The sequence below is a fragment of the Neodiprion virginianus genome, chromosome 1 (assembly GCF_021901495.1).
Source record: "Neodiprion virginianus isolate iyNeoVirg1 chromosome 1, iyNeoVirg1.1, whole genome shotgun sequence".
NCBI lineage: Eukaryota > Metazoa > Arthropoda > Insecta > Hymenoptera > Diprionidae > Neodiprion > Neodiprion virginianus.
The window spans coordinates 34,386,024-34,410,322 of NC_060877.1; the positions used below are offsets into that span (position 1 = coordinate 34,386,024).

Below are 24,299 nucleotides of genomic sequence, written 5' to 3' on the forward strand. Positions count from 1 at the left end.
CGGGAAATCGAAGGAAGTTCGATATTTCAAATGCTCGTGTAGAACGATAACGGATTTACGACTTGGAGATTACACCTTAATTAGGAAAGTTGCGTTTGGGGAATGAGCTCGTTAATCCAGGCCGGTAACCTCCCGCATTGACAAACAAGTGGTAGGCGATTAAGCGTTGTTACCACGGACAATCTGCTCGGAGAGCTTCGAAGTGGGATCAGTAAACTCCTCTGCCATGTTTGTCAGCTTTTCGCTGGTATCAGCTCAACTTTTATGTCATCAGGTGTATCCGTCATACGGCCAGACGATAAAACCGGCACTACTGTTTACCTGGGTAACTGTACGTACGATGTTGACGTCACGTTGTGCATGCAGTCAATTATTCGTAGCGAACGCCAAAGTTGGCAACAAGACGTGAATTTCTTTTCCTGCACAGCATCGTGAAAATTGCAGAAAAAGCCTCGACGATTCCGAGGTATCTGAACTTCAATGAAAATGGTGATGAAATTCTCACATTGATTGAGCCATTCAACTGCAAAATTGGCGAGCTATAAGGCAGCGTGAAATCCAACGAATAGAAGTGTATCGTATATAGATTGGGGAGGTGTGTAGTTTGAATGGGAATTGTTTGTGCGAAATTTTAAGCTGTAGGCAATTAACTGCATTGTTACCGTAACCAGTGAGCGAAACAACGTGATCCGCGAACGCTCGAATTTGCAACCTGCGGAGTTTTGAAATTCAGATTTGGAGCCATGACGGTTGAAATTGTGACAGCGATGGGATGAGAAGGCTTCGTTTCTTCGAACCACGAAATACAAAGTCGAAACACATCGGGGATATCGCAATACGCCTGCTAATCACGGGCCTCGTGATTAAACGATAATACAAAAAGTACAGAAGCTCGGGCAGGTTTGCAGAAAGCCACGAGTATATTCTTAACTTTACGCTTGAGAAGCTGAGCGCAAAGTGCTTACTTAACAATTTAACGCGGCTTGGGGAGTGGCAAAACTTCAAAGTATTAGCCAGTCAGCGTTCGGAGAGCGGCTCTGAGCACGGTTCCCTCCGACGACGACGACGTCGACGACCCCCTTCATCGTCTAGCGGTAACACTCTCTTAGTGCTCCCCTACGTACGTCCGAAACCTCACGTGCATCAAGGAAAGAGGAATATCGTTAATGGGTCAAGTCTCAAGCGATGCAATTCCAACGATTCAATGATGCCCCTTCCTGTATCCCTGGTTCAACGCACATTCTGTGGATTTGAAATAATGTTGTAGCAAACGATGGACGTTGAAAATGCGAGTAGCGGGCGGTAATAACGTCGGTGAAACGCGAATGACAATTACGCGGGCAACGACAACAAGGGCGGTGGTAAACTTAACCCTTACAAGTTAGTGGGACAATCCGTTTATGCATATTACTGATCCAGGGGTGACACGGAACGTGGGTTACATAGGACTTCATCTTTCATAAAAGGTACATATAACAGCATTATAACAAAGTTCAAGATTGCGTGCTGACCCCATCCTCGGCGAAGCTCCGACCCTCTAACACCTAACTAAATGCATTAACTCGCCGGAGTGTGCGGTCAGTGGAACAACGTGACTTGAGGAGGGGAGGGGGGCAAATGGAGGCGAGACGAGAAGGCAAAGGGCTAAGCTGCAAGGTGAGATGAGGTTTGGTCAAGCACCTAGAGACCGCCGAAGGAGAAGGAGACGTGGAGTCGGGTCAGAAATGAACCGACTGACCTCTGGGTCGGTAACAAAACCGACGAATGATTGTTCGGAAAATGACTCTTCGTGGTGGACAGGGACAGTAGTTGAGCGGAACGAAATTCTTCAAGAGGTTTTACTTAACATTCTGCGACGAGAGTACACCTGACTTCAAGTGCCTTCGCGTTACTTGACGCGACTTCGAGTGAAGGGAAACAACTTCTCGCCAGGAGTTTACACCTGACTTTCGAGGATGGTTGGGAGTTATTCAAGTTGGACAGACAAGATTTGTCCGGAATTAATTACCACGATCGAAGTGTTTATACGAGCCTCGGGTATTGCCCGAGATGACGGCTTTATCTCGAGAGTTAAGATCCGGGCTGAAAGGAATTGGTACTTTGTTTTCGGCCGTAATTCTCCGACGCTTTTTAGCCGATGCACATATGCCGTCGATATCGACTGAGAGAACCGGTATACGAGGGCATAAAATTTCGGAAAGATGGAGTTACGGCTAGAGAAGAAGGCCTCGGGGCATTCGAAACCCGAAGGCACACCGATCGGCATCGGAAATTTTGATTTATGGTACTATTTCCCGAGTCCATGGCTCATATATGGGAGGGTAGGAGCTCTTACCTTGACTTCCTGCCGCCACGAGTGGGTCAGTGACGCTCAAAGATGATGGATAAATATTGGTCGGTAAAGATCAAAGAACGTCCGAAACGAACAACGGAGAGCATTGAGAACGATTCCCATTTAAAAATTCATTTGACAGGAAATAGAGAGAACATCGAGTCTCCTACTCCGTTCTAAAACCGAACAACTTCTGGTCTTTAGGGTCGACTTTTATTTATCCTCTCGTCCTTACGGTATCTTGATAGGAGACTGAAGGTGAAATATTCAGCTGTGACGTTTGAGGGCGTTAAGCACGCGGATATACGAAAAGATAAAGGATCACATTTTTCACGTCTAGATACATTTGTGTGCGGAGTCCCAAGTTTCCGAACTTTTCATGCCGAATGCGGCAGCAATTCCCCAACGTAGTAGATCGATCGAACGCAGCCGAAGGTCGGAAGGACTCGCGGTGTTGGTCCTGCAGGACGGCACGAACCGGGACTCTCTATCCTATCCCACGTTCCAAACTTGGCTCTCATCGACCATTCGATAACTACTTGTCCCTTTCCTCGCAGAACTGCGTCCCGGTATAACCGAGGGACACACATCCTGCATCCTGCACGTTTCGTCCTTACGGCCCGAGTTCAGGTCCCGTTTTACTCAACCGGAGTTTAACTCACCTTAAAGAAACTTTGACCGACCGAGATGCGGGCTTTCCTGTTACGCCGGGGAAGGAACCCCCCACCCCCTGGAGGCGAAAGTACTTAAACAGAATGATGGCCTGGTTTATACGGGGGTGCAACCCCTTCTTGCCCCGGAACTTCGTCTGAACGGTGACCCTCGACGTTGCCTGCATTTCATTGTTCAACCCCAAGCCCCAAGCGTATTTCCTCAAATACTTACTGATCTTTTCCATGCAGTTGTGAAATTTTTGTTTTTTTACCTACTATGCAAGCAGGTAATCGATTGCTTTTTTCTCCTTTTATGAGAACAAATCTTTCGGTTATGCTTTAGGGGAAGGGTTGTGACCTCGATGGAGTTTATGAGGAAAGTTAACCACGGTCCCGAGAAATCATCCGCCGGCAGTTCGAGAATTTCGACTAAAGATCGATTTTAAATTTCGTTAGGAGACAAGCGCTCTGTGTTTGCGCAGGAAATGATGCAAGGCGTGGAGACAGGGAGGGACGGGAAGAAACCGGAAAGTCAGTGATTCGATTCCGACGCAACTTCCAGGCCATTGCCGAGGGGAACCGCTGGCTAAATACAGATAATCAAATCGATATTTCAATAGCAATCGATCGATTGATCAACGGCAGGCGTCTGGCCGCGTGGGGCGGCACCTCGTTCAACTGACCTAAATAAAACGGTGATCGAGTTCCGTTTGTTGTTATTATTTTATTCCGTTGGGTAAATTCGACGCTACGCTTTAGTCGCGTTCGTTTATTCGTTGATTTCAATTTCCGGTGCGCGGAACAAACTGACGATACATAAACTCGGACGGGAAATTTCCCGCAGCGGAAAAAACAGACCAAAGTTCAAGTCCTATGATTCGTGAAAATATTTCACCGTCATCGATTGCCACGGTCGTGGAAATTTTCGCGGTTAGTCGACTTCTAATTTGCGGATATGCCGAAGCATTATACACACGCGTGGTAAACACCCGTGAAGATTTTATCAGTCCCACGTGGAAAGCAGACTTTAACACCGGCTGAAATTTGTGCCAGGAAGAGAAAATTACCTCGCTTATACGTTTCCGTATCAAGAGACAACGCTGGGTTAGATAAGCTGTATAACAGATTTTCGCACGCAAACCGTTGCTTGCTACCAGTTTCCACGATGTTCATCCGGCACCATTCTGCTCACAGGAGCCACAAGACGACTCCGAGAATTTTCAAGGCCTAAAGAAGATTATTTTCATCCCTTCCCAGAATCCTAAACAATCATCTAACTTTCCGAGACGTGCTCTAATAAATAAATTTTCTCAGTTTTTTTTTTTCAGATAATTTTATTTTCATCCTTCCATTCCTTTATTTACAATTCTTGACAGGGATATTAAATTGTAACAAAAATATTTCGAAATCAGGGATCGCCGGAAGTTTACGAGAGCGGAAAGGCGAGCAAAGAATACCTTGAATTTTCGAGATTGTTGAATATTTCGTAAAATTGTTCCTCTTCACCGATTCTTACCGGGTATTACGTAGCCCGGGGTAGAGAATTATTACCGATATATAGATTATACTTCGACCGATAAACGGTTAAAGCTTGCGGCTTATAGCGCGTCGTTACGCGCACCTTGTGCCTAAAACGAGGGCTTTGCAAAGTTCGGGGCGATGTTCATGCGTGATTTGTCGGAGGTAAAAATATATTGGAAAAATTTAATCCGGTACGGTGAAAACAGCGCGATAATGATAATACACGTTTTCCCTGACTTTAACCGTGCGATCTTCCGAGGCGTTTTAACGCCTGCGGGATAATTAAGCAGTCCCGGCATAGCGACTGGCCGGTGATAAGGGTGTCGGAGGTTGGCGCGAGGAGTAAAGAAAAACAAAAAAAAGCAAAAGCAAACAAACGAACGAAAAAGTTGCGCCGTGGGTTTCGAGGTGGTAAAAACAAAACAGAAGAAGAGAAACCACAAAAAATCCCTGAGCGGATTTACAAAAGTGAGGTAAAAAGAGCCGAGGAGTGGAAAGGGGAGGGTCTCGAAAGAAGGCGAAGAAAAGCGTAGGAAAACGGAAGACAACAGGAGGCGGCGTGCAGCCTCGAACGGAATCACGTGGCGGTGGGAGGAAGACTGCCGCGTGGCGTAATTACGTGTAAATACTTTTGTCACGTTTCGCCTCCTCCGCCCCCACCCGCAGACTGGGAATTATAAGGGGGTGGGGGGCGAACTTCTCGCGAATATTTAATAAGAGGATGAACCAAGGAGGAGAAGCGTACCCGGCACGGAGGAAACATTTTTCACCGTCCCACCCTCGTTTCGAAAACTCTTTCTACCTCCTTCCACGAGTCTCTTCTACCGAAGACTCGAGTCTTAGTTGAATAGCGATCGTGGAGGCACGCCTCGAGCCCTGTGCCGTGTACATTGTTCGTGACTTGGTGTCTTGCCAGTTCCATAGTAATCGTCCAAGGCAACGCCAACCGAGAACTACCGGACTCTTTATTAATGAGCTACCTAGCCGGCTGGCTATTTTCAGATATGATTTACAGTTTCCTTTATCATTTTTCCCGGCTTATTCATCCTTGTGCCAACTTCGGTTTAACCTTCCTTTTATTCAAACTCTCGTAAACGTGGAATCGGTCGTAATTCGTATCTGAGAAAACTACAAGCTTCAACAATATATTGTGTATAACATGAGGGGGTGAGAATGGAACTGGTGTAAATCATTCGGGACCTCGGTAATCGGGTCTGATTTCAATGTAAACTTGATATTCTAGCAGCAGTAATTTTGAACAATTGCAATTGTTAAGACATGGAACAAGATAAAATAATACAATTTTCCTGACGCCGGAATTGCTAGTAATCAGAAAATTAGGTCAAACTGAGTTACACCAGTTTCGTTCCAAACCTCTGATATTATACACCAGACAGATGCAAGAACAACGAAAGTGGCTCTCCTGAAATGATAAGAAACTCAGTTCTCGTCACAAATTAAATTACGTACGAACTTGATGTATCTGTTGCAAATTTCTCTCAATTGCTGCGGAAGTTGGTCGAAGTATATCAGCGCTTCTGTTTATCCAGCAGCGTTTGTACCTCGTGGAATGATATGTGAAACTTCTGCCAATGCCGGGAAGAATAGACACTGTTCAATTGTGAAATAATACACAGGAAGGAACAGCGACGAAATCCGAGTGAGATCGTCTTTCTTGAGTCGAGGTTATTACGCTCGATTGTGCTTATTCTTCACCTGGCAACGAGTTATGACTGCCAATTAAGCTCGAGGTGTAGGTATTTCAAAGTCGAGAGTACATTAGGAGAGACAACCGTCGTTTTGCGTTCCTTTTTTCGGCATTTCGCTGGAAGAGAATGACGGAATTAATGCCTTGATGAAGCCTTGATGAAATTAATGCATTACGGGTTGAATTTTCCCCGTGATTTTCCTTTCAAAACGGCGAGCGTGCGACAGCGAGATATGCCGGAGTCGAGGAACGAGACCTGATCCTTTAAAACGTTTCCCTCCCAGGGCGGGATGAACTCTCAACACATATCGAACAATGTCCGACCATCATCGCTATACGCGTAGGTGCCCGTCAAATTCCGCCATCGTAACTGTGGCATCGATTTCTTCCAGGGCTACTGGAAACAAATTTGTTTCAATCAAAGGCGTCGAAACTTTTCCCGGCAACTTTAAACAAGAATCAACTCGTGAATGAACACGAACAAATTTAATCAATGAATGTAGAGTAATGAATGAATGAACGGGGAATATTGCACAGACATATCATTCATAGAGGTTTAAAAATACGGACCAGGTGTTTGCCCGATTGCGAAAGGCGAGGATTTAAAGTTAATAAGAAAGCTCGGTACTTCTAATAACGCCCGTGTGCATGTTTCAGATGCGGAGAAAAAAAGAGAATTATCGCGTAGGAAGAAGCTTAAGAATTAAATGCCCCAAGTCGAGGGAAGCCACCTAAATTTGATCCGCCGATCGGTGTTTCAGGAGAGACTGAAACTCTGTTTCAACAGTTGAGGAACTCGCGAGTTATTACAGAATTGTCTCAACAATTACGCCGCGAATATCCTGCATGCGAATTTGATGTAAATAATTTAATAAAACCAGAAGCAACCCCTAAAATGGGGTGAAAAGGAATGGATTATCAACATTGTTTTAGAGAATGTTTTCGAATGAAATTTATATGAATATTTATTTTGAGACATTACGACTTTAGACCGAGAATAGGTGCAACCCCCAATACTATCTATATGCACCCTAAGGAGGGTGAAAACTGCCTCGATGTATTGAATTTTGTAAATCTATTGGGGATTCTGATATCTCTGTTTGTCAACCAATGAATTCCAAGCGTTCTTAGTAAACGTTTATTATCAAATTTCTCCGTTAACGAATTGCATTCATGAGAATGTTTTTTTTTCTTTCTGCATACTTTCATTTATAACAATAAAGAATTACAGATTCACAAAAGATCCTAATAATTCCAAGGTTTAATTTTTGTTTACATGACAGTGCGAAAAACATCAGGATTTTGCATGGAATATAAAAGCAATGACAAAAGGGGAAAAAAAGGGTACCACTACAGTGACTGAAAGGGTTAAAAACGTTTTATGACAATACACCGCTTATAACGATTCTTCAAGCTGTGCGGAAATTGTTTTAATTAATTTCAACACATTGATAAAATCACAAGAGTGACCTAATTTCATACTAACGAGTTTTCTTGGTCGTCAAGTCGACTGCCTGCCGCCAGACTACGATCCTCTGAAAATCTTCCACCTCGTCTTTACGAAATTATATTAAATTCAATCCAGCCTCCCGCGCCGCTCGCGACTCGAGTGTTTCTCAAGCCTCGGCCGTTGTAGTCGAGTAAAGGAAAGGAGTGGAAAAAAAAACGGTAAGGATAGTCTGTATTAGGAGCAAACCCTTCGTCCACGTCTTAATGATTCGTGAAAATATTCGTTCGCGATTTTATCCGACTAGGTATAACGGCGTTGATTCAAAAATTTAAAACTGAGTAAGTGGTGTAAGTGAGTATGAAATAAAGGCGTAAGATTACTATAGTTTATTCCCCAATAAAATTATTTATCACAACTATAAAATTAGGCATATCGATGTAGCCACTTTTTCTATCCCGGGGTACAAGGAGTGGCATACGAGGCCAACGAACGAGCGATAGAAAAATCAGTAATGATAAGTCGATCGTAAATAGCGAGCTAATTCAACAATTGCCACCCACGGCGATAATCCGGGGCTTCTAAGCCGGTCTCTGATTGGTCAATTTACTTAAATAAGCGATAGTATTGGTCAGCTTTGGCGCTTATCTCCCGGCTATGAAGGCCCAGGGCGCCAAGAATTACAGTGATTAGTATGGTTGAGGGCCGTTGCGGTACAAAATCGTGGGTGTCCCGCCCGCGGCCTGAGTTTAAATCAGTCTCAGTCATTCTTAGCTGTCGGACGAACGAATCAAGGTAGGTACGAGCTCTCGCCCTTGCCCTAGCGAAATTGAAAAATTCCTTCCAAGCCGCAAGGATGTAGTGAAAAACGACAGGATGAACCCCGAATTCCTCTCCAAACTTCACGTACAATATTGCACGAATAGCGTATAGTTTCTCGGAATTAAATTCAGAAATTAAAAAGAACAATTATAATAAGTAACAATTTTCCAAGTACCTTTGTAGAGTCACTAATTGTAGTTGAAACGATTACCGACAAGACAGACAAGACGGAAAAATTGTATTTGTGTAATACGTGCGGGAGTTTATTTGAATCTAATCTTAATCGCAAATGTAAATGTAGCGACATCACCTTAATCTCTCCGAGGTTCGGTTAGGCGCAAATCAGTGAGGGATTACTCACAATGGATTGTAGATGATTTATTCTGGATATCGTAGGTGCGGAGAAATTATGGAGATGTTTGATTGACGTGTCAGAATTGACATGATCAGAAAATGACGATCATTACTCCGTATCGTAAAGCTACGTAATTTTCTATTACTCACGTAAGCTCAATAAGCGTCACGTAACGATTCGTATCAGCCCCTTAATGATCATTACGTTATCATCGGTTGGATCACGATAGCTTCTTCAATCCCAACATCCCTCGATACCGGAATTGTGTACGAAGCGTATGACGTATACGCCGCACAAATTATACCGACAAAAAGTTCGAGCCGTCGATTACGAGGCCTGGAGCGAAGCTCGCAAGGAGATGCTTCTTAATTTTAATCAATTAAAGAGGCTCGTAAATCTCCCTCCCCCCCCTCTCTCTCTCTCTGTCTTTCTCTCTTTCGTATTCTCTTTTCTCTCTTTCTCTCGAGCGCAATAATTATCGTTTCAAGATTACAGCTGGACAACGGGCCGATAGCCGGGAGAGTAAACGCTCCTAGGCAATAAACCACGGCCAACCCTGAGAGACTTATCCGGGCCTCACTGGAGGAGCCCGTTTCTGTGCCCACGTCTCGCGAGGTAAACTGTATCGTTCGAACGTTCTTGTTACTCATTCGGAACGGAGCGCAAAGGGCAGGCCGTACCGGCGTATCGTAATTGCAACGGCGGATGTATCCGCAGGTAACCAGCCAGCTTCACCCTGGTTATATTCCCTGCTATAAAATCCAATCAGGAAGTGATACGGTGGCAGAAATCAACGGCGGTACTCCAGGGAGCACGATTCCCAGGGGAATATTGTATACATCCTATCGTCGCAGGAATACCGCGAACACAGGGTTCAGGGATTATCGCAAAAGCTATAATTAAGAATTTTTTTACTCGTGTATATATACGTACCTAATATACGACGCTTATAAATATTGATAGCGGAAGTTTTCGACGACTCGAGCCAAAAACCGGAATGAGATATATATTTTGATGTATAGGTGCTTATTTACCCGGAGGGTTGAAGGTCTGATAAATTCACCCTTAAGGGCCACTCCTCAAATTTATTTCAACCCTCGAGATAAGGGGCTGGAATAATGTAGCCTCAGAATTGCTTTTGTATTGAAATATAACCGTGCTTCGTAGGCAGACGTACGAAAGGATAGAAAGAGGGGATATGGAAACCCCTTCCGATTTCCGTTCCGCTGCACTCGATCATGCACCGCGCGGTGCGAGAATAGCGCATGTTTCGTATTTTTCTCGCAATATCGAAGTTACCGTTCGATTTATGTGGAAGGATTGGGTAAACAGAAAGGACGTCCTCTTCAAGGAGTCAAGAACGTTCGACTCTTCACGGAACCGTAAACGCGGGTAGTTCGAGCGGAACGGATTTTTTTTTTTATAGTTTCTTAAAAGCTGTTGAAAGACAGAGAATCCCTCGTAAAAAGAGAAGGGCGGGGAGAAAAAAAAAACAGAACAGAGTACGAGAAATACCTACTCTGAACCGGCACTTGGCGATATACGTACAGAGAGATATACACACACATGCGTATATGTATGCATAAGTATATATATTGTGTAACGCTGCTGCTACGAGTTTACAAATTTTTACGACTTCCATGAATCTTCTCCGACCGATTTATATTTATTTAGCGCTTGACGCAAAACAGATCTTTTTTGGCGCTAAACCCTCGCGTGGAAAAAAGACGAGGGTCTGTGAGTCGGTCTTTCGGCGGAACGATTACAAGTCCGCTCGACACAGCTTAGTAGTAGTATATTTATTGCAAAAACAAATAAACGCCGACTGATTTATTTCCTGGATGATGGTCAGGGACAAAGCAAGGCCTCTCAATCCTCGGAAGGTTACGGAAGGAAAGAAAAAAAAACATGGCAGAATGTACGACTGTATTGACAATATGCGTCACGCCGAAACGCGAATTTAGCTATAATTTGACAGCTATAATTGCCGGTTCGCAACGTTCGATGAGTAGTTCCTGTCACAATTCGTGTAACGATGTGAAAGGAATTGGAAGGCTGCACGCACATGACATGCGGGACAACCGGTACCGAAAATGTCCAGTATCCGACTCTCGAAGAACTTTTCGGTCGGAATTTAGGCGTGAGAAATACCCGTTCGTTTTAGACGTATTCTCGGTGTGCGTCAATTAGAATAAACGGTTCCCAATTCCATAGTACCTTCATTACTAGCGCGTGTGAATTGCCCGTGATGAAACGGGCGAGATATTACGAGGAAGAAGCAATTCCCTCGGGAGATAAGGTCGAGGAACGAATGTCGGCCGGTTGAGAACCCTCGACTTAATTGAAGGCATTTAGCATAATGGCTGTGTTGCTCGAACTCTGAATGAAACTTCTTTCCCGTTCTCGTTGTAACCAATTCCGCTTAACGACACCCGCCTTTTATGACATCTAGCAGATTATTTATCCTCTCCGTACCTCGCAGCTAACAATTTTAGAAGTGTTAACGTTGCACGTCCGTTCTTTGGAAAGGCTCGGATGGATGGAAATTCGTCATGTGATTTTAAAAGAAGCACACTGATCACTTGACAACTATGTGGTACAAATTGAGGAAAAGTTTGAAAATCGTGAAGATCAATAACAAGTACATCCAGTGTTGGTACAGCGTTGAGAAATTTGAATTATCAACATCGCTTCGTGTGAGAATCGAGGATTTTCATTTGTAGAAGTACGAGCGCTGTGCCAGAGGCGAATCGACATCCAAGGGAAAAAGTTCCTTCTCTCTTTGACGTGCGTATGCGCGTATGTATCGGAGTTGAAGAGAGCTGTGATTAATGCTCGACCACGGATCGTCTACAGCCGCGGCGGATTTGCGAGCGTCGACGTGAAACCGAAACTCGAATGTGTCAAGATGGGTAATTAACAGCTCCCACCAACGCATGGTCATCGAATGGTAATTCCTTGGGCAATTTGAACGTCGATGTGAATTTACGATGGTAAATTTTCACGGTTCCCGTTGTCGCGTGTCACGCACACAACAAAGACGGCACGTGTCACGCGTCGTCGTGCGTGTGGCACGACGTTAAAAAATGACTCTACCATTCGCCGGGAAGTGTCGTTCCCATTAAGGGCATCATCGTCGTCGTCAACTCAGGAATTACGAACAGCTCTGACGGACTACCGACAACGTCGTCGACGTTCTTCAGACGCTTCTGTAGCGTACAGCTTGGCAAACAAATCGAGGCAGCTGTCACCCGGGCTCATGAACAGGCCTGCCTGAAGCAGAGACATCTTCTCATCCGCATAGAATCTTAAATTGAATTCAAGCCTCGCCGGGCTCGCCGGCTTCCGTTGCGCCAGGGTTGCGTGATGAGTGTCGACGCAGTCCACTCGAAGCGTCAGGAAATGCATTCTTCAATTAATAATTCTAGTGGACCGACCTAACGACGAACGGAGGACAAGCCAAACATCCGACGGACCAACGAGCCGGACTTTTTGACTCGGAGAAAGTTTAGGCCTCGATGAAATCTCGTTAAAATGACTATACCTACCTATTTGCCTTTTTTCAACACTCGCATCTTCACACTTGTGTCGTACTTGGACGTTGAGGGCCCTCCTGGACTGCACTGCACGTGCGTAGGTACGGGTAGGTAATCCGTTCATTTTTTTCCTCCTTTTTCCTTCCTGCTTACGCGTCCTTTTAGTCTTCTCTCGATTTTAATTGAACAGCAATAAAACCCCCTTAGCGGAACCACACCCAATTTCATCACACCGTAGCATCCGAAGAGCATTAATTACTAGTACTACTTAATTAAGATAAAACTTCCGAACGTGTCGAGGCTTTTGAGACGTACCGAATACCCTCATGCTTCATAGGCATGCATCCGAGAGTCCGTTCAACCATTTGGGATCTTGTCAAAACTGAACACTTTGAAATCCAAACGGTCTTTCAAATAATATCGGGACTCGACCGACTTTTTCATCAACTATTCGGAATTCTCGAGCCTACGTCAAGTGTTGAATTTTAGAAACTGCATATTGGAACGGGTCATTTTTTCTTGACGATGACATAACTTGACCCTGACCGGTAAACCTCCACGTTTTGAAGAAACTTTGACACAGCTACTGCGCGAAAAATAGTTTTGCCAACTTTCGCTCAACCAGGACTGTAGTTTAAGATCCTACATAGAATGTTCCTGTTACGATACTGAGAACCTCCAAAAAATTGTAGTCATTGCGGGCAGCGTGTTAAGGCCCTTGTAACGAGCACAAGGTTAGGTAATAACTCGAAGAATCTTCGGGCCGGGATTTTCCCGGACTCGCGAAGCGCCATATCGCGTAACGGTCACGTCTGGTAAAGCCACAAGGAGAGAGTGCAGGTCAAAAAATAAAACCTAGAAGAACGTGGAGGCCTGGGAAGGTTGAAATTCGAGATTTCGAGTGAATATTCGTAGCTGCTCCTTTCGAGTTTCTTTGCGGACGGAGCATGCTGCTCAAGGATCGAAATTCCAACCGTCGTGATGGTGTCCAGCGAATGCAGAGAACCCGTGAGCATCGATCTGGTTTTCACGTGAATTAGGCGACGAGGGACCGTTTTAATACCCCGCTTTAGATGTACGGCTGTGTTGCGAGAGGGTGTGAAATTTGTTAATGAGAATTTCCCACACGCTGCGAGATATATTCAGTCACGCTGGGCGTGATCGAATCGAATCTGTCAAAGAGAGTAGAAAGAGACGGAGCTAAAAGAAGAAGAGAACAGCGGAAAAAAAGCTCTGAAAGATATTTGCACGAATTCCAGAAGATGTCTGCGTGCCACGAAGGGAAACGCCCGAGGGCTTCCGCAGAGTTTCAGAACGTACGGTCGCGCCGATATAACACGTCCGACTCACGCCTGCATGCGAATTCTGCACTCTGAAACAAGTCGGGAGCCGAGTATGAGGCCCCAAAGATTACTGATACACTGCACCGGGTGCAGGCACAAAAAGCAGTTCTCGCACACAAGAAAAGATGAGAGCCACAGTCCCCGGAGGCTGGACAATTTCAACAGCGCAAAACTGGCTCGCGCCTTACTTTGACTCCAGACTCACTGGGAGTTACATGAATATAGTAATAAAATAAACAGCCCTCGAATCTTAATCGCCGATTCAGTCGACGCTTCTATCCCACGTGCAGATTTAATGCATGTGCGCACTATTATGACTGTGTATTCATAAACATTTGATCGAACTCTATTCCAGAGTGAAGTTTAGCAAGTTTAAGACTTTGGAATGCTTTCAACGTCAATTGATGGGTGCAGATGTCTGGTTGCAAACCTCGTCTGCATCTCACTGTTCATTTTATCACGCGTTTAAAGCGGGCGGTAGTGAATTTTACTTCGGAAAAGGATTCGAAACCACCGTTCTTCATTTCATAGTTTCTCAACGTGTCTGTAACATTGCAGTTATTGTCGAATGTGGTTCGATTCGAAGTATTGGCGATTGGCAAATGTAAATGCAGCAGGATTTGTTCATTCACTTTGCCCAGTAAACGTGACTTTGATCTTCCTCTGCCGTAACGTGTGCAAATATATTCCGTACGTTCCAAGGACCTAAACTGGATTCCTCCATGAACGTCTCTGAAGCCGCGTGCGGTATAGAAGCGAGGGAGCATTATGTACCTAGGCACAGAAATGAATGAGAAAACAAAAAATCAGCCTATTCACAAGTTCCCTCTAAAGGGTTTCGTGCGCTGCACAGGCCGGTTGAAATATACAGCTAGCTTTTACGATGATCTTCCTAATAGAATACAGAGAGGCAGGTATAATATGGATCGGTGAGGTGCTTAGTTAGGTTACGAGTTTTTGGGTCACCGATCCATACAAAACGTAAATTTCAATCGCACCGGACGATTCGGTTTTATGATTTCCAGCTCGTATCTTTCTCTATGGTTCGTTCACATTGATAATTAGTTTCCGTTGCATATAACTTACAAAGAGGCCGTCTTTCGACCGTTTTACAACGTTTCAAATAATTTTTCAATGTTATTCCCAAACCTAGTTTACGACTGTTTTTCAAAATGTTTGCTCCACGAGTACATCTGCGAGTGGCTCATAACGTTCTTGGACACGTTCAATTATCCAGATCAAACAACGATGAGCGCCGCCACAGTGAATGATCGTTAATGTTACATGTGAGAACGTTGATTGAAAACTACTGTTATTAACCCAATCTGATCTTCGCCGGCTTGATCACAAGGAGCAACGCGAGTGAAAGGGTCAGCGTTTCGTGGTGTCAGTTGGCGCAGTGATCAAACGGGACGTAGCGCTGCCTAAAAGGGAATCGTCGCCGTGGCGTCCTGCCGTGGGAAGCAAGGATCGGGGATCTAGAATCCTGGTAAAATGGACGCGTTGCATCTGGTTTATCTGTTTCTGGGAACAAGTTTACCCGAAGAATAATACGAAAAGTCAACTGAAACAGCAGGGAGCCGGTGTAGACGTCTCAATCATTCCTTTACCTGCGTATTTTTAACCCACTCGTTCATTCCGTCTTACGTCTGGTCCCTCTGTAACATACCGCCGGATCTTGACTTTACAATCGGTCCCTCGTTCATTTCCAGCTTCCATTCTTCGATTCTTATCGCGATGTCCCGAAAAAAGGGGGTAAACACAGATACCGTAACCGTTGATCCAACACGTGTAACATATGCCGCAACGAAGGTACCGTCGTAAACTCGTTTTACACCGTGTTGGAGGATTTACCGCAGATATTATTCAACCCACTCTATAGATGGGCCCGTGAATTTCCAATTTCCTCTTTGTTCTTTGGCTAGCGATTCAACCAAACGTGCGACGCGTTCACAGAGTCCCGAGATACGCGGTTGGGAAACGGGGAAAAACAGCCGCGATAATGTAGGGTAATCAGCAGGAAGGGCTATCGCGAGTTTCCGGTGGATCGGCGTCCAGAAAGCGAAGATCGGAAAACAAAGCCTTTTTTACCGTTGTTGGTTTTTTTTATTTTTGTTCACATTTTTCCTTTTTCTTTCCTCGGCTTGTACTTGTTTTCATTTTTTTTTCTTTCATCTTTTTTTTTTTTTGTTCTTCTTATTTTCATCTTCATACAGGCTCGTTTCCACCGCGGCGGGGAGTCCTCCGCATGTTATATTATATACACCGACAAAAACGCGACATGAAGGAACTCCGAGAGTCAATGACGGGCATAAAATTAAAATTATAGTCGGTAAGTGTGGAGGCATGCCTTCGGTGAATGTTCCAGTTGCTTCAACACATGCACGAGATGAAATCTCTGAGTGTTTGTCTGTTCGTTATTAGTAAACTCTGCTTCGGTCGGCGTGATCTGCGAGTCACGTTACTGTTTTTTAATTTCAAGTGACGAAATTCAGCAAAACATTCTGTTTCCCAAATTGATAGGAATACGTGCAAGGATTATGTCACAATCACAAATCATAGTTAGTCAAAGTTTAACGAGACATTTACATTATACTTAGAATTGGTGATTTGAAAACGGACAAATTGACAAATTTTTGTGTGCACAGTGCTTTTTTACTCTAGCGCAAGGAGAAAAAAGAAACTTTCAAAACAATAAGTAAATTCCTTGAAATTTTTCCAAGTTGCAAACGGCATGCGGAATTACCGATTTTGACCGATTCTGCATTTACCAATTATGTAAGACCGTGGTTCTTCCAAGGAGTTGAAGAATCGAATTTAAACGATAATTTCAGACGTACGAAGTGGAACTTGGAGACACGATTTATTCTTGTCAAATCAATTTCATATCGTTGATCGGCTGGTTTACGTCATTCAATTCCACAAGTCTCGAGAGTAGTGGGATGGATTTAAAGATACTACTAGCGGCTCGCTTTATCCTACAAATGAAATTCTACGCGCAGTACAGAATACTTGCCCATTTATGTCCTATGTGCAGAGCGAAGTTAGGTACCTACGAAGACCGAGCCACCGTGAAGCTCTAACCGTAATAGACACTCTTACTTAGAAATGGTATACAGACAGGCCCCTATAACTTGTGCATTTAATGCGGTCGCCGTTTGAAGGAGTCTCACTCTCTTCTTGAAACCTTCGAATCGTAAACTCATTTGTTTGAAAGGAGAACCCGCCAGAGCTGAGTGCGTTGGCACTAAACATTTTAGGAGCAATTTCGTCTAACGTAACCCAATTACTTCAAGCCTAGGTGTTCACCGTCAGAAGTGATCTTTTTTTATCTGAAAATCTTTTTACGCATGAATAAATTGAAGGGGAATAATTTCTTCATTAAATTCTGAGCAACGGTTTGGAGCCTGCGCATATTTCCAGAGGTATTCGACCAACGCACCCCTTTCCGATAGACGACCATTAGTATTCAAGCGGCGTCGGATGTCCCGGAGACTGGACATTGTTTATAAATATCAGATACGAGTGCACCATACCTATCGACAAGAACGCGTAGGTACCTATCGTGTGGATAATGTTTACGATCTCTGGTACGATAGGAAACCGTCGAGCCGTTCACGTGCTCGCTGTTATATCATCCGACTCACACTCGAACTGCAGTAATGAGGATCGTTAAAACTGCACTGTCGATCCAGGACGGCGCCTCAACGACGATCGACGCGAATAAAACGCGCGACTGCAACTTCAAACGGCGGATTTTATTTCCCTTTTGTCATTTCCGGGGAACCATTATCTGTCAAATACCTGGACTTCGTCTTCACGCGACAATTTGATGAGGTCTTCGTCACAACGTCAAAGCGTTACGTTAACGAAACGAAACGAGGTTTTATCTCCGTGTATATGCCGACCATTAACCAGAAGTACAGTAAAGTGCAAACGGATTCGTTAGTTCTCGAGAAATAATAAATTTTCGACTATTTAGTAGCTCGAGTGGTGCTTGGTAGTGAAAAATGACTTGGCAGCAACGCTTGGCGCAACAACGGATTGAGTCCCACGGCAGGGTCTAACCCTTCGAGTTTTGCAAGTGCCATAAAGAAGGCACAACAATTACTAAAAGAAATAACCATGCCTGGAAAATTAGCCAGAAGAAACAAAAGCCGGGACACGTTTTGCGCCTCTTGACGTTCTACGAATTTCAGACATCGAGCTTTTCCAGTTTAAGTTTCCCGCTAAGAATCCCAAAGCTGAGCATGTTGGAATTACGCGTTAGCAAGAGCAGGTTCTCCTGATTCGACTAAGACTGCATGAAAGTTTGTGTTAGGTTACCAGTTAAAATTACCGAATATTCGTAAAGCTGATTCTGACTGATCATTACTAAACTATACAACATACCGTCGTGCCACTGAGGGAATTGCACCGAAAGAACCGGAGTAGAAGTCCACTTTACGATGGTTCTCTGGCAACCTCCTTGATGGTGGAAACAAAATGTTATCCATCAGGCAGTAAAGACTGAACCCATAAGGATGAGAGGCAATGCCAGCTACCTCCATGCGCGATCCGGTTGGAGTTGAGAAAACCCAAAGACGCCTACATCACATTCGCGAGGCCATCGGCGTGGGAACGAAACGGCAACCCATGGCGAAGCGCCCGGCACCGGATGAACTCCATAAACGAGGAAAGTTCGAGGTCCAAAATTTACCGAATGTGTCCTGACGCGTGAATTAACGTGCATTTGAATGACGTGAATTTCAGGCACGTGATAAATCCGTAGGGTCAAACCTGGCCTAGGATTGCGTTTTCCTCGTGGTGCGAAAGATTCTATGAATCAGTTTAACGGGTATCCAAAACTTTGTAAATATTACTCAGATATAGCTAAGGTGCACCTGGGCTATGTAGGACTGAGCAGTGAGTCTCGCGAGTGTGACGTCAATGTTCTTGGGTTTTTCCAACTAATGACTGCATAGCCTGATGCATACATTACTGAAGCAAAGTGGTCCGTCATCATCGAGTACGTGAACTTTCGACCACGGTAATAACGATGCAACTCATTGAGTACATTTTTACTCTCTTATATTATTTTTTAACCGACAATTAGTTACTTTGCTTTGTTTGAATTCACGTTTAGCTATGCGTCAGCAATTAACCAGTTTATTAGATCCACTTGTATCTAATAATTCAAAGCTCGTGTGAACCATATTTGTGATGTTACCAGATTTTAAATAAATTACGTCGTCTGTTAAATCTTGATTTAATTCACAGACAAATACTGAGAAAATACAAGCGAATTCAGGAGAACTTGCGCCTGCCAACGCGTCATTTAACCAGTAAATCTAGCCTACGATTACTTTTTTCAACGAATGTTGAAGCCCGTCATGCCGTCGACCATAAGTGACTATTTCAGATAGCGTATCCCTCGACGTTGTCGCCTGCACCCTCGGAACTTCAGGATTCATTTCATCGTCGCATGGTCTGAGGTCAGCCTCATCGTTGTCAGGCCAAATATTATTTCAAAGCCTTTCCTCAGGTCCTTGACTCTTGGGCGATGATTTGAAGGTGGTAAACAGTCGCTAGATTATACGCAGAAGCGTGTATAACGTATTATACACGGTATTTGTAGCCTTTTCTTCCTTTCATAATTCTTTCCTTCTTCCACTTTCATTCCCTGTTTTTTTTTTTTTTTTTTCCTTCATTCCTCAAAAATAACTCTACGCGCTCTCTTGTACGAGGGGTTGTCCGGTAACACTTACCTCGGCTAAGTAAAGAATGGATTTCAAAGTGTTTGTTAGTGTTGAATTCGAACTCCCCTCTCGGCTTCCGGCTGTGGAATACCCGGTTTCTAACCTCTTTGACGTTGAAACTACACCCGTATTTTACTCAGTATTTTAGTTCAATGTTCAGACGCATTTTACTCCGCTTTCATAATCATCCAACTACCGGAAACCATTCAAGGTATGTGGATGCGGTAAGGAAAAAGCCTTCAAATCCACATGCCAAAATTGACGGAACAAAGTAACCTGCGCTTAGATAACCAAAGATACAAATTTCCAGACCAATCGTACAAAGAAAAGCGACGTGAAGCGACTGACAATGAGTTGACAACCTCCCTTACAACCTGCGAGTTCTTGGATTTTTAGGTTTTTCCCAAAATAATGTGGGATGGACTAACGAGCCAGACGGGTAAAATACATGACGAGTTGGTCGGTTTATCATTCTGCAACGTACGCATATAATAGTGATAAGATATTGAACTGAACATACAGTACTGCGTGCATGTTTGCACAGCTTGATCAGTCCAGATCCAAGTAATTTCCAAACTGTTTGTTACACACCTCGGTGGAGTTCAATACACGGGAGAAAAAGAGACATAAAGAAAAGATAGAGTTGTAGAGCCAGAGAAAGAGAGAGAGAGAGAGAGAGAGAGAAAGTGATTGCAGAGTGAAATTACTCGCTGTCAATTATCTACGCCCGGTGGAATTTTAATCATTTCGCCAAAATGATGGACACCGCTGTCAGCCTTTGCCGCAACACACGTCGAGACAGCGAAATATATGCTTGTTTGTGATATACGTAGAGCTGTAACCACGTATCCTATTGTCAGCTCAGTTACAAAGACTCGTTAATTTTGTTCAACGTGCTTCTTGCAATTTGAATCTTATTCCGTGCCACTCGTGGGTGGGAGGGAGACTTTTTTTTCCAATACAGGGCAAGTCTCGTGCACAAATTGAATAGAAACAAAGTACGTTAACGGATAGAATTTTGAAAGCTCCTCCTAACTTTTCGACGCCACCATGAGAGTTTAGGGCGGGAGATAGACATTAAACTAAACATGGAGATGTGAAGTAAAATTTTTTTTTCCAAAGACATTTCACATACCAAGACTGATGTTAATGAGAAACCCGAGAGGAGGATTTCATGGGTCGTAAGACGGTGTTCCTGTCTTTCTCCCCCCCACCCATCTCTGAAAAGTTTTTTTCTTTCTTTTTCACTCACAAACCTCAATATCAGCCATCGTTAAAAGTAAACCAGATTTCAGAATAAACAAAAGTTACGAGTTTATTATTTTACCCCATCCACTATCGGCTCGACAAAACGAATTGATGAGTTTAAAAAGAAGAATAAAAACAAAAAGAAAGAGAAAGAAAGTGAAGAAAGGGAAAACCCCGAGGGCAAAAGCAAAAGAAAATAAAATTGTAGCCGTTATATGCGACTTACACGACGCGAAGACAGAAAAATATAAACAATTGTATTATAAACCCGACCACTTGATCAATCGCACCGCACGATGGTAAAACGCCCACAAAAACCGTGCAATTTAACACTGAATTCTCAACGAGTGTAAACCTTCGTACCAAAGTGTGTCCGTCCAGCGTGATTAGCAAAACTAAATACCGACGTGGTTTCAAAGAATTCTAGACCAATTGGCTCGCCCCATTGATAATACAAACAATACGTCATACGCCGCGTAGATTGAAACGAACAAATGTTTGGCCATCGCTCGGGGGCTGCGAGTCTTATGATTTTCCATGTAAAACCGCCGACGTCTATGTAATTTCCAGCGAGTCGCCGGCCGGTTAACGTGGATGCGCGTGTAGAAATAGAGAAAGAAAAAAATAAACCAAAACGAAATTATCTCTGTCTACGTGACGTAACGACCACCCGCAGCTCGGTTGCTAGTCTTCGAAAACCAGACACAAGTACGTTTTAGGGCCATTTTATGATATGTATAGGTATACTGCGGGACGGCTACCTTGCAGGCCTCACCCCCACCCCCCTTATTTTAACTCCCCCTCCGAAGCTTGACTCGAGCGAAATGACAGACGGCTCGGCATGTGCGATGGGCGGTTCCACCTGAAAGGCAATCCAAGCCTTGTATTTTTCCACATGCCGAATATTCCGAACTTTGTACCGCTTCGTGATGGTGCACCCCCTCGGGAGTAATCCGAAACCGTGAAAGAACCAACGGAAGAGAGAGAGAGAGAGACAGAGAGAAAGAGCGAGAACGAAAGAAAGAGAGCTAAATTAGGAGGATGAAAGAACCTCTCTCAATTGTACGTTGCCACAGTCAAGTGTTGTAGGAATCCTAAACAGAATTAATCGAAACAATTTTCTAATCAAAAACCAAAGGCACAATGACGAAGAGATATAAAAATTCCTTCTTCTCAAGCTCGAGGCTATAATAAAGTTTGAAAAAATCTTCTCACGCAGTTGTTAACAACCCGATTATATGCTGCTGCGGAGGGAAAAATAAGAATGGAATAAAATGTCCCGTAGGAATGTAATCCCGAGTATGATCTTAGGTGGAAGTCCCAGCTTTAATAGGAAATTAGATAGGGATCGATCTTGGAGGGGGGGGGGGGGGTGACTTACACGTAGATCCTCCTTGAGGATGCAGGTACTTATAACAGGTACGCATTGGTCACTTGTACATATCCGGTTCTTAAGCTTGCTTTTCAACCCTGCGCACGAATATGTCATTTCCGAGGATTGCGTCCCTGACTCTTCGGGCACGTATTATAACAAAATCATGGATGAACTTAAAGCGAATGATAATTGGCCGACGTTGGTCGTTCAACCTGCGGAGGTCAAAGAGCTCCTTATGGTGGTTTCTTGTATCCAAAAATGTACCGCATCATTTCTCGATGGGATCTAATGAATTGTAAAGAGGACCATTTTGAAATGCTCGGCGATTAACAAGTGCTGATATCAATATTTCGTTACAATTCTTCTTGCCATTTGTTACGGGAAAAAATGAAACAGTTTTTTCTTACGTTATTTGAAAAAAAGTCTTGATACCTCCGGTTTCTCTAAGTTAGTAACGTTAAAGTTACGAAAAGTTCACCATTTTTCAACTTGGGAATGAGTTTCGAGCGACTGAGTTTGCAAAATATGAGTGTATTTTGCTTATCTGACAGTTCACTTTTCTTTCTGTCCACGGGAGACTTTTCTCACAAGGATTCAGAGACAATCGTCATATTTCGACGAGATTAGATAGTTCCTCTGTATTTTCCCAGCGACACATTATCTGTTCACAAAACGCTTTGGGATTTTTTAAAAAAGATTTATAGTTAAAAGTGACTTGTCTGGTTACTTTCAGCAATAAAACGGCCACTTGAAGTCCACCGAGGCAGGCAATGCAGGCTGCCAGAAGTGAAGCGAGGAAGGGAGATCCGATGAATGAGAATTGATTCGGAGAGAAGGGCTTTCGAAGTTTATTCAAATTCCTAGATGCTTTCTAAGCATCACGTATAAATGCCCACATCGGGTATTAGAACGCATTTTCAAGATATGCAAGTCAGAGCCGAGCCCCTGTGCTATAAGTACCTAAGACGCGTTATACACCTAAGGTATCCATTACTCTGTAACGGTACGTGAATCCGAATCACTATCTTACACGACTGACACAGCTCGGAAATTTGCATTTGTATATAATTCATTGCCGTACTCGAGCAATTACATACCGCTAGTCGAGGCGTAATGTAGATCATATTATACGTCTAGTCTGATTCACCCCCTTCCGACAACCTATGCAGGATCAACTGGCGAGGGATGAGACTGTAAGAAGTGATTAGAACTTTGGAGCTAGCGTATCAAAATCATCGAATGTAGGAAAAATCGAGATAGGTAATTACTGTTTGATTCTCGTGGACGGGCGTGAAGGGTTTCTTGTATTACAAGTTCTGCTTATAGTTTCATTGATTCTTTATTTTCGACGAACGGATTACAGAGTATTCTACAAAACATGATTTTACATCGAATTTTAATTCCAGGCCGCTTTTTTATTCAACGAAAAGTAGCGAGCCGAATACCAAGACTACCATTTTTAGTGTTAAATTTCGACAAGTTTCTAAACCTCTAAAAGATAAATTCGATGCGATCTTGGAAAAGACCTTGTCGACAAGAAAATTTGAAAACTGTTGACTCAATTTCTATGTCGAAACAAAACGACTCACCAAATTTGATATTCTACGGTCATAAATCAAAACCAAACACATCAGGCTATCTTAAGTGTGACTAATTGTAATCAGTTGAATCACGGTGAGGGATTATATACCTGTGACCTGTCGAAAATGCCTGACGAACGGAAGTAAAAGTTTCGATATAATCTAATCTCAACTGTCAATTCTGGTAAAAGAAAGCCTTAGAAAACCATTGAAAGAATCCTCCGCAAAGATTGAAATCAAACGCTTAATTTTTTCCATCTTTTCCTGTCTATTCGAAGAAAAAGGGAACTCGAACTGAGGTTAAGAATAAAAAAAAAATAAATAAATAAAACAACACATCAACGAAAGAAAGCCAAGCCTCCGATTCGACAAGTACGAAAGAATAGAGTAAAAAAGTGAATACATGCCTATATGTGTGTGTGTGTGTGTGTACAAATGAGAAAAAACTGATCAACTCCAAGTTCTGTCTACAGATTGAGCAAACCTCCATTTGACCACTCTACGAACAGACGTACCTACCCATGTGTCAATAATTTTTTTCACGCCTAAAATTAAGAGGGGGAGGGGCGAGGACAAATGACGAGGGGGGTCACGGTTCATAACTGGTTTGATTAAAAAAATCTTTCATCCGAGTAGCGGGC

The 24,299-nt window shown here is 43.6% G+C and overlaps 2 protein-coding genes across 14 annotated transcripts in view; one reads left to right on the forward strand and one right to left on the reverse strand.

Annotated features, from left to right (window-relative positions):
- The window catches only part of LOC124310439 (mediator of RNA polymerase II transcription subunit 20), a 90,265-nt gene that overhangs the window by 30,393 nt on the left and 35,573 nt on the right, over positions 1-24,299 (reverse strand). The window lies entirely within an intron of this gene.
- The window catches only part of LOC124310435 (facilitated trehalose transporter Tret1-like), a 67,981-nt gene that overhangs the window by 12,576 nt on the left and 31,106 nt on the right, over positions 1-24,299 (forward strand). The window lies entirely within an intron of this gene.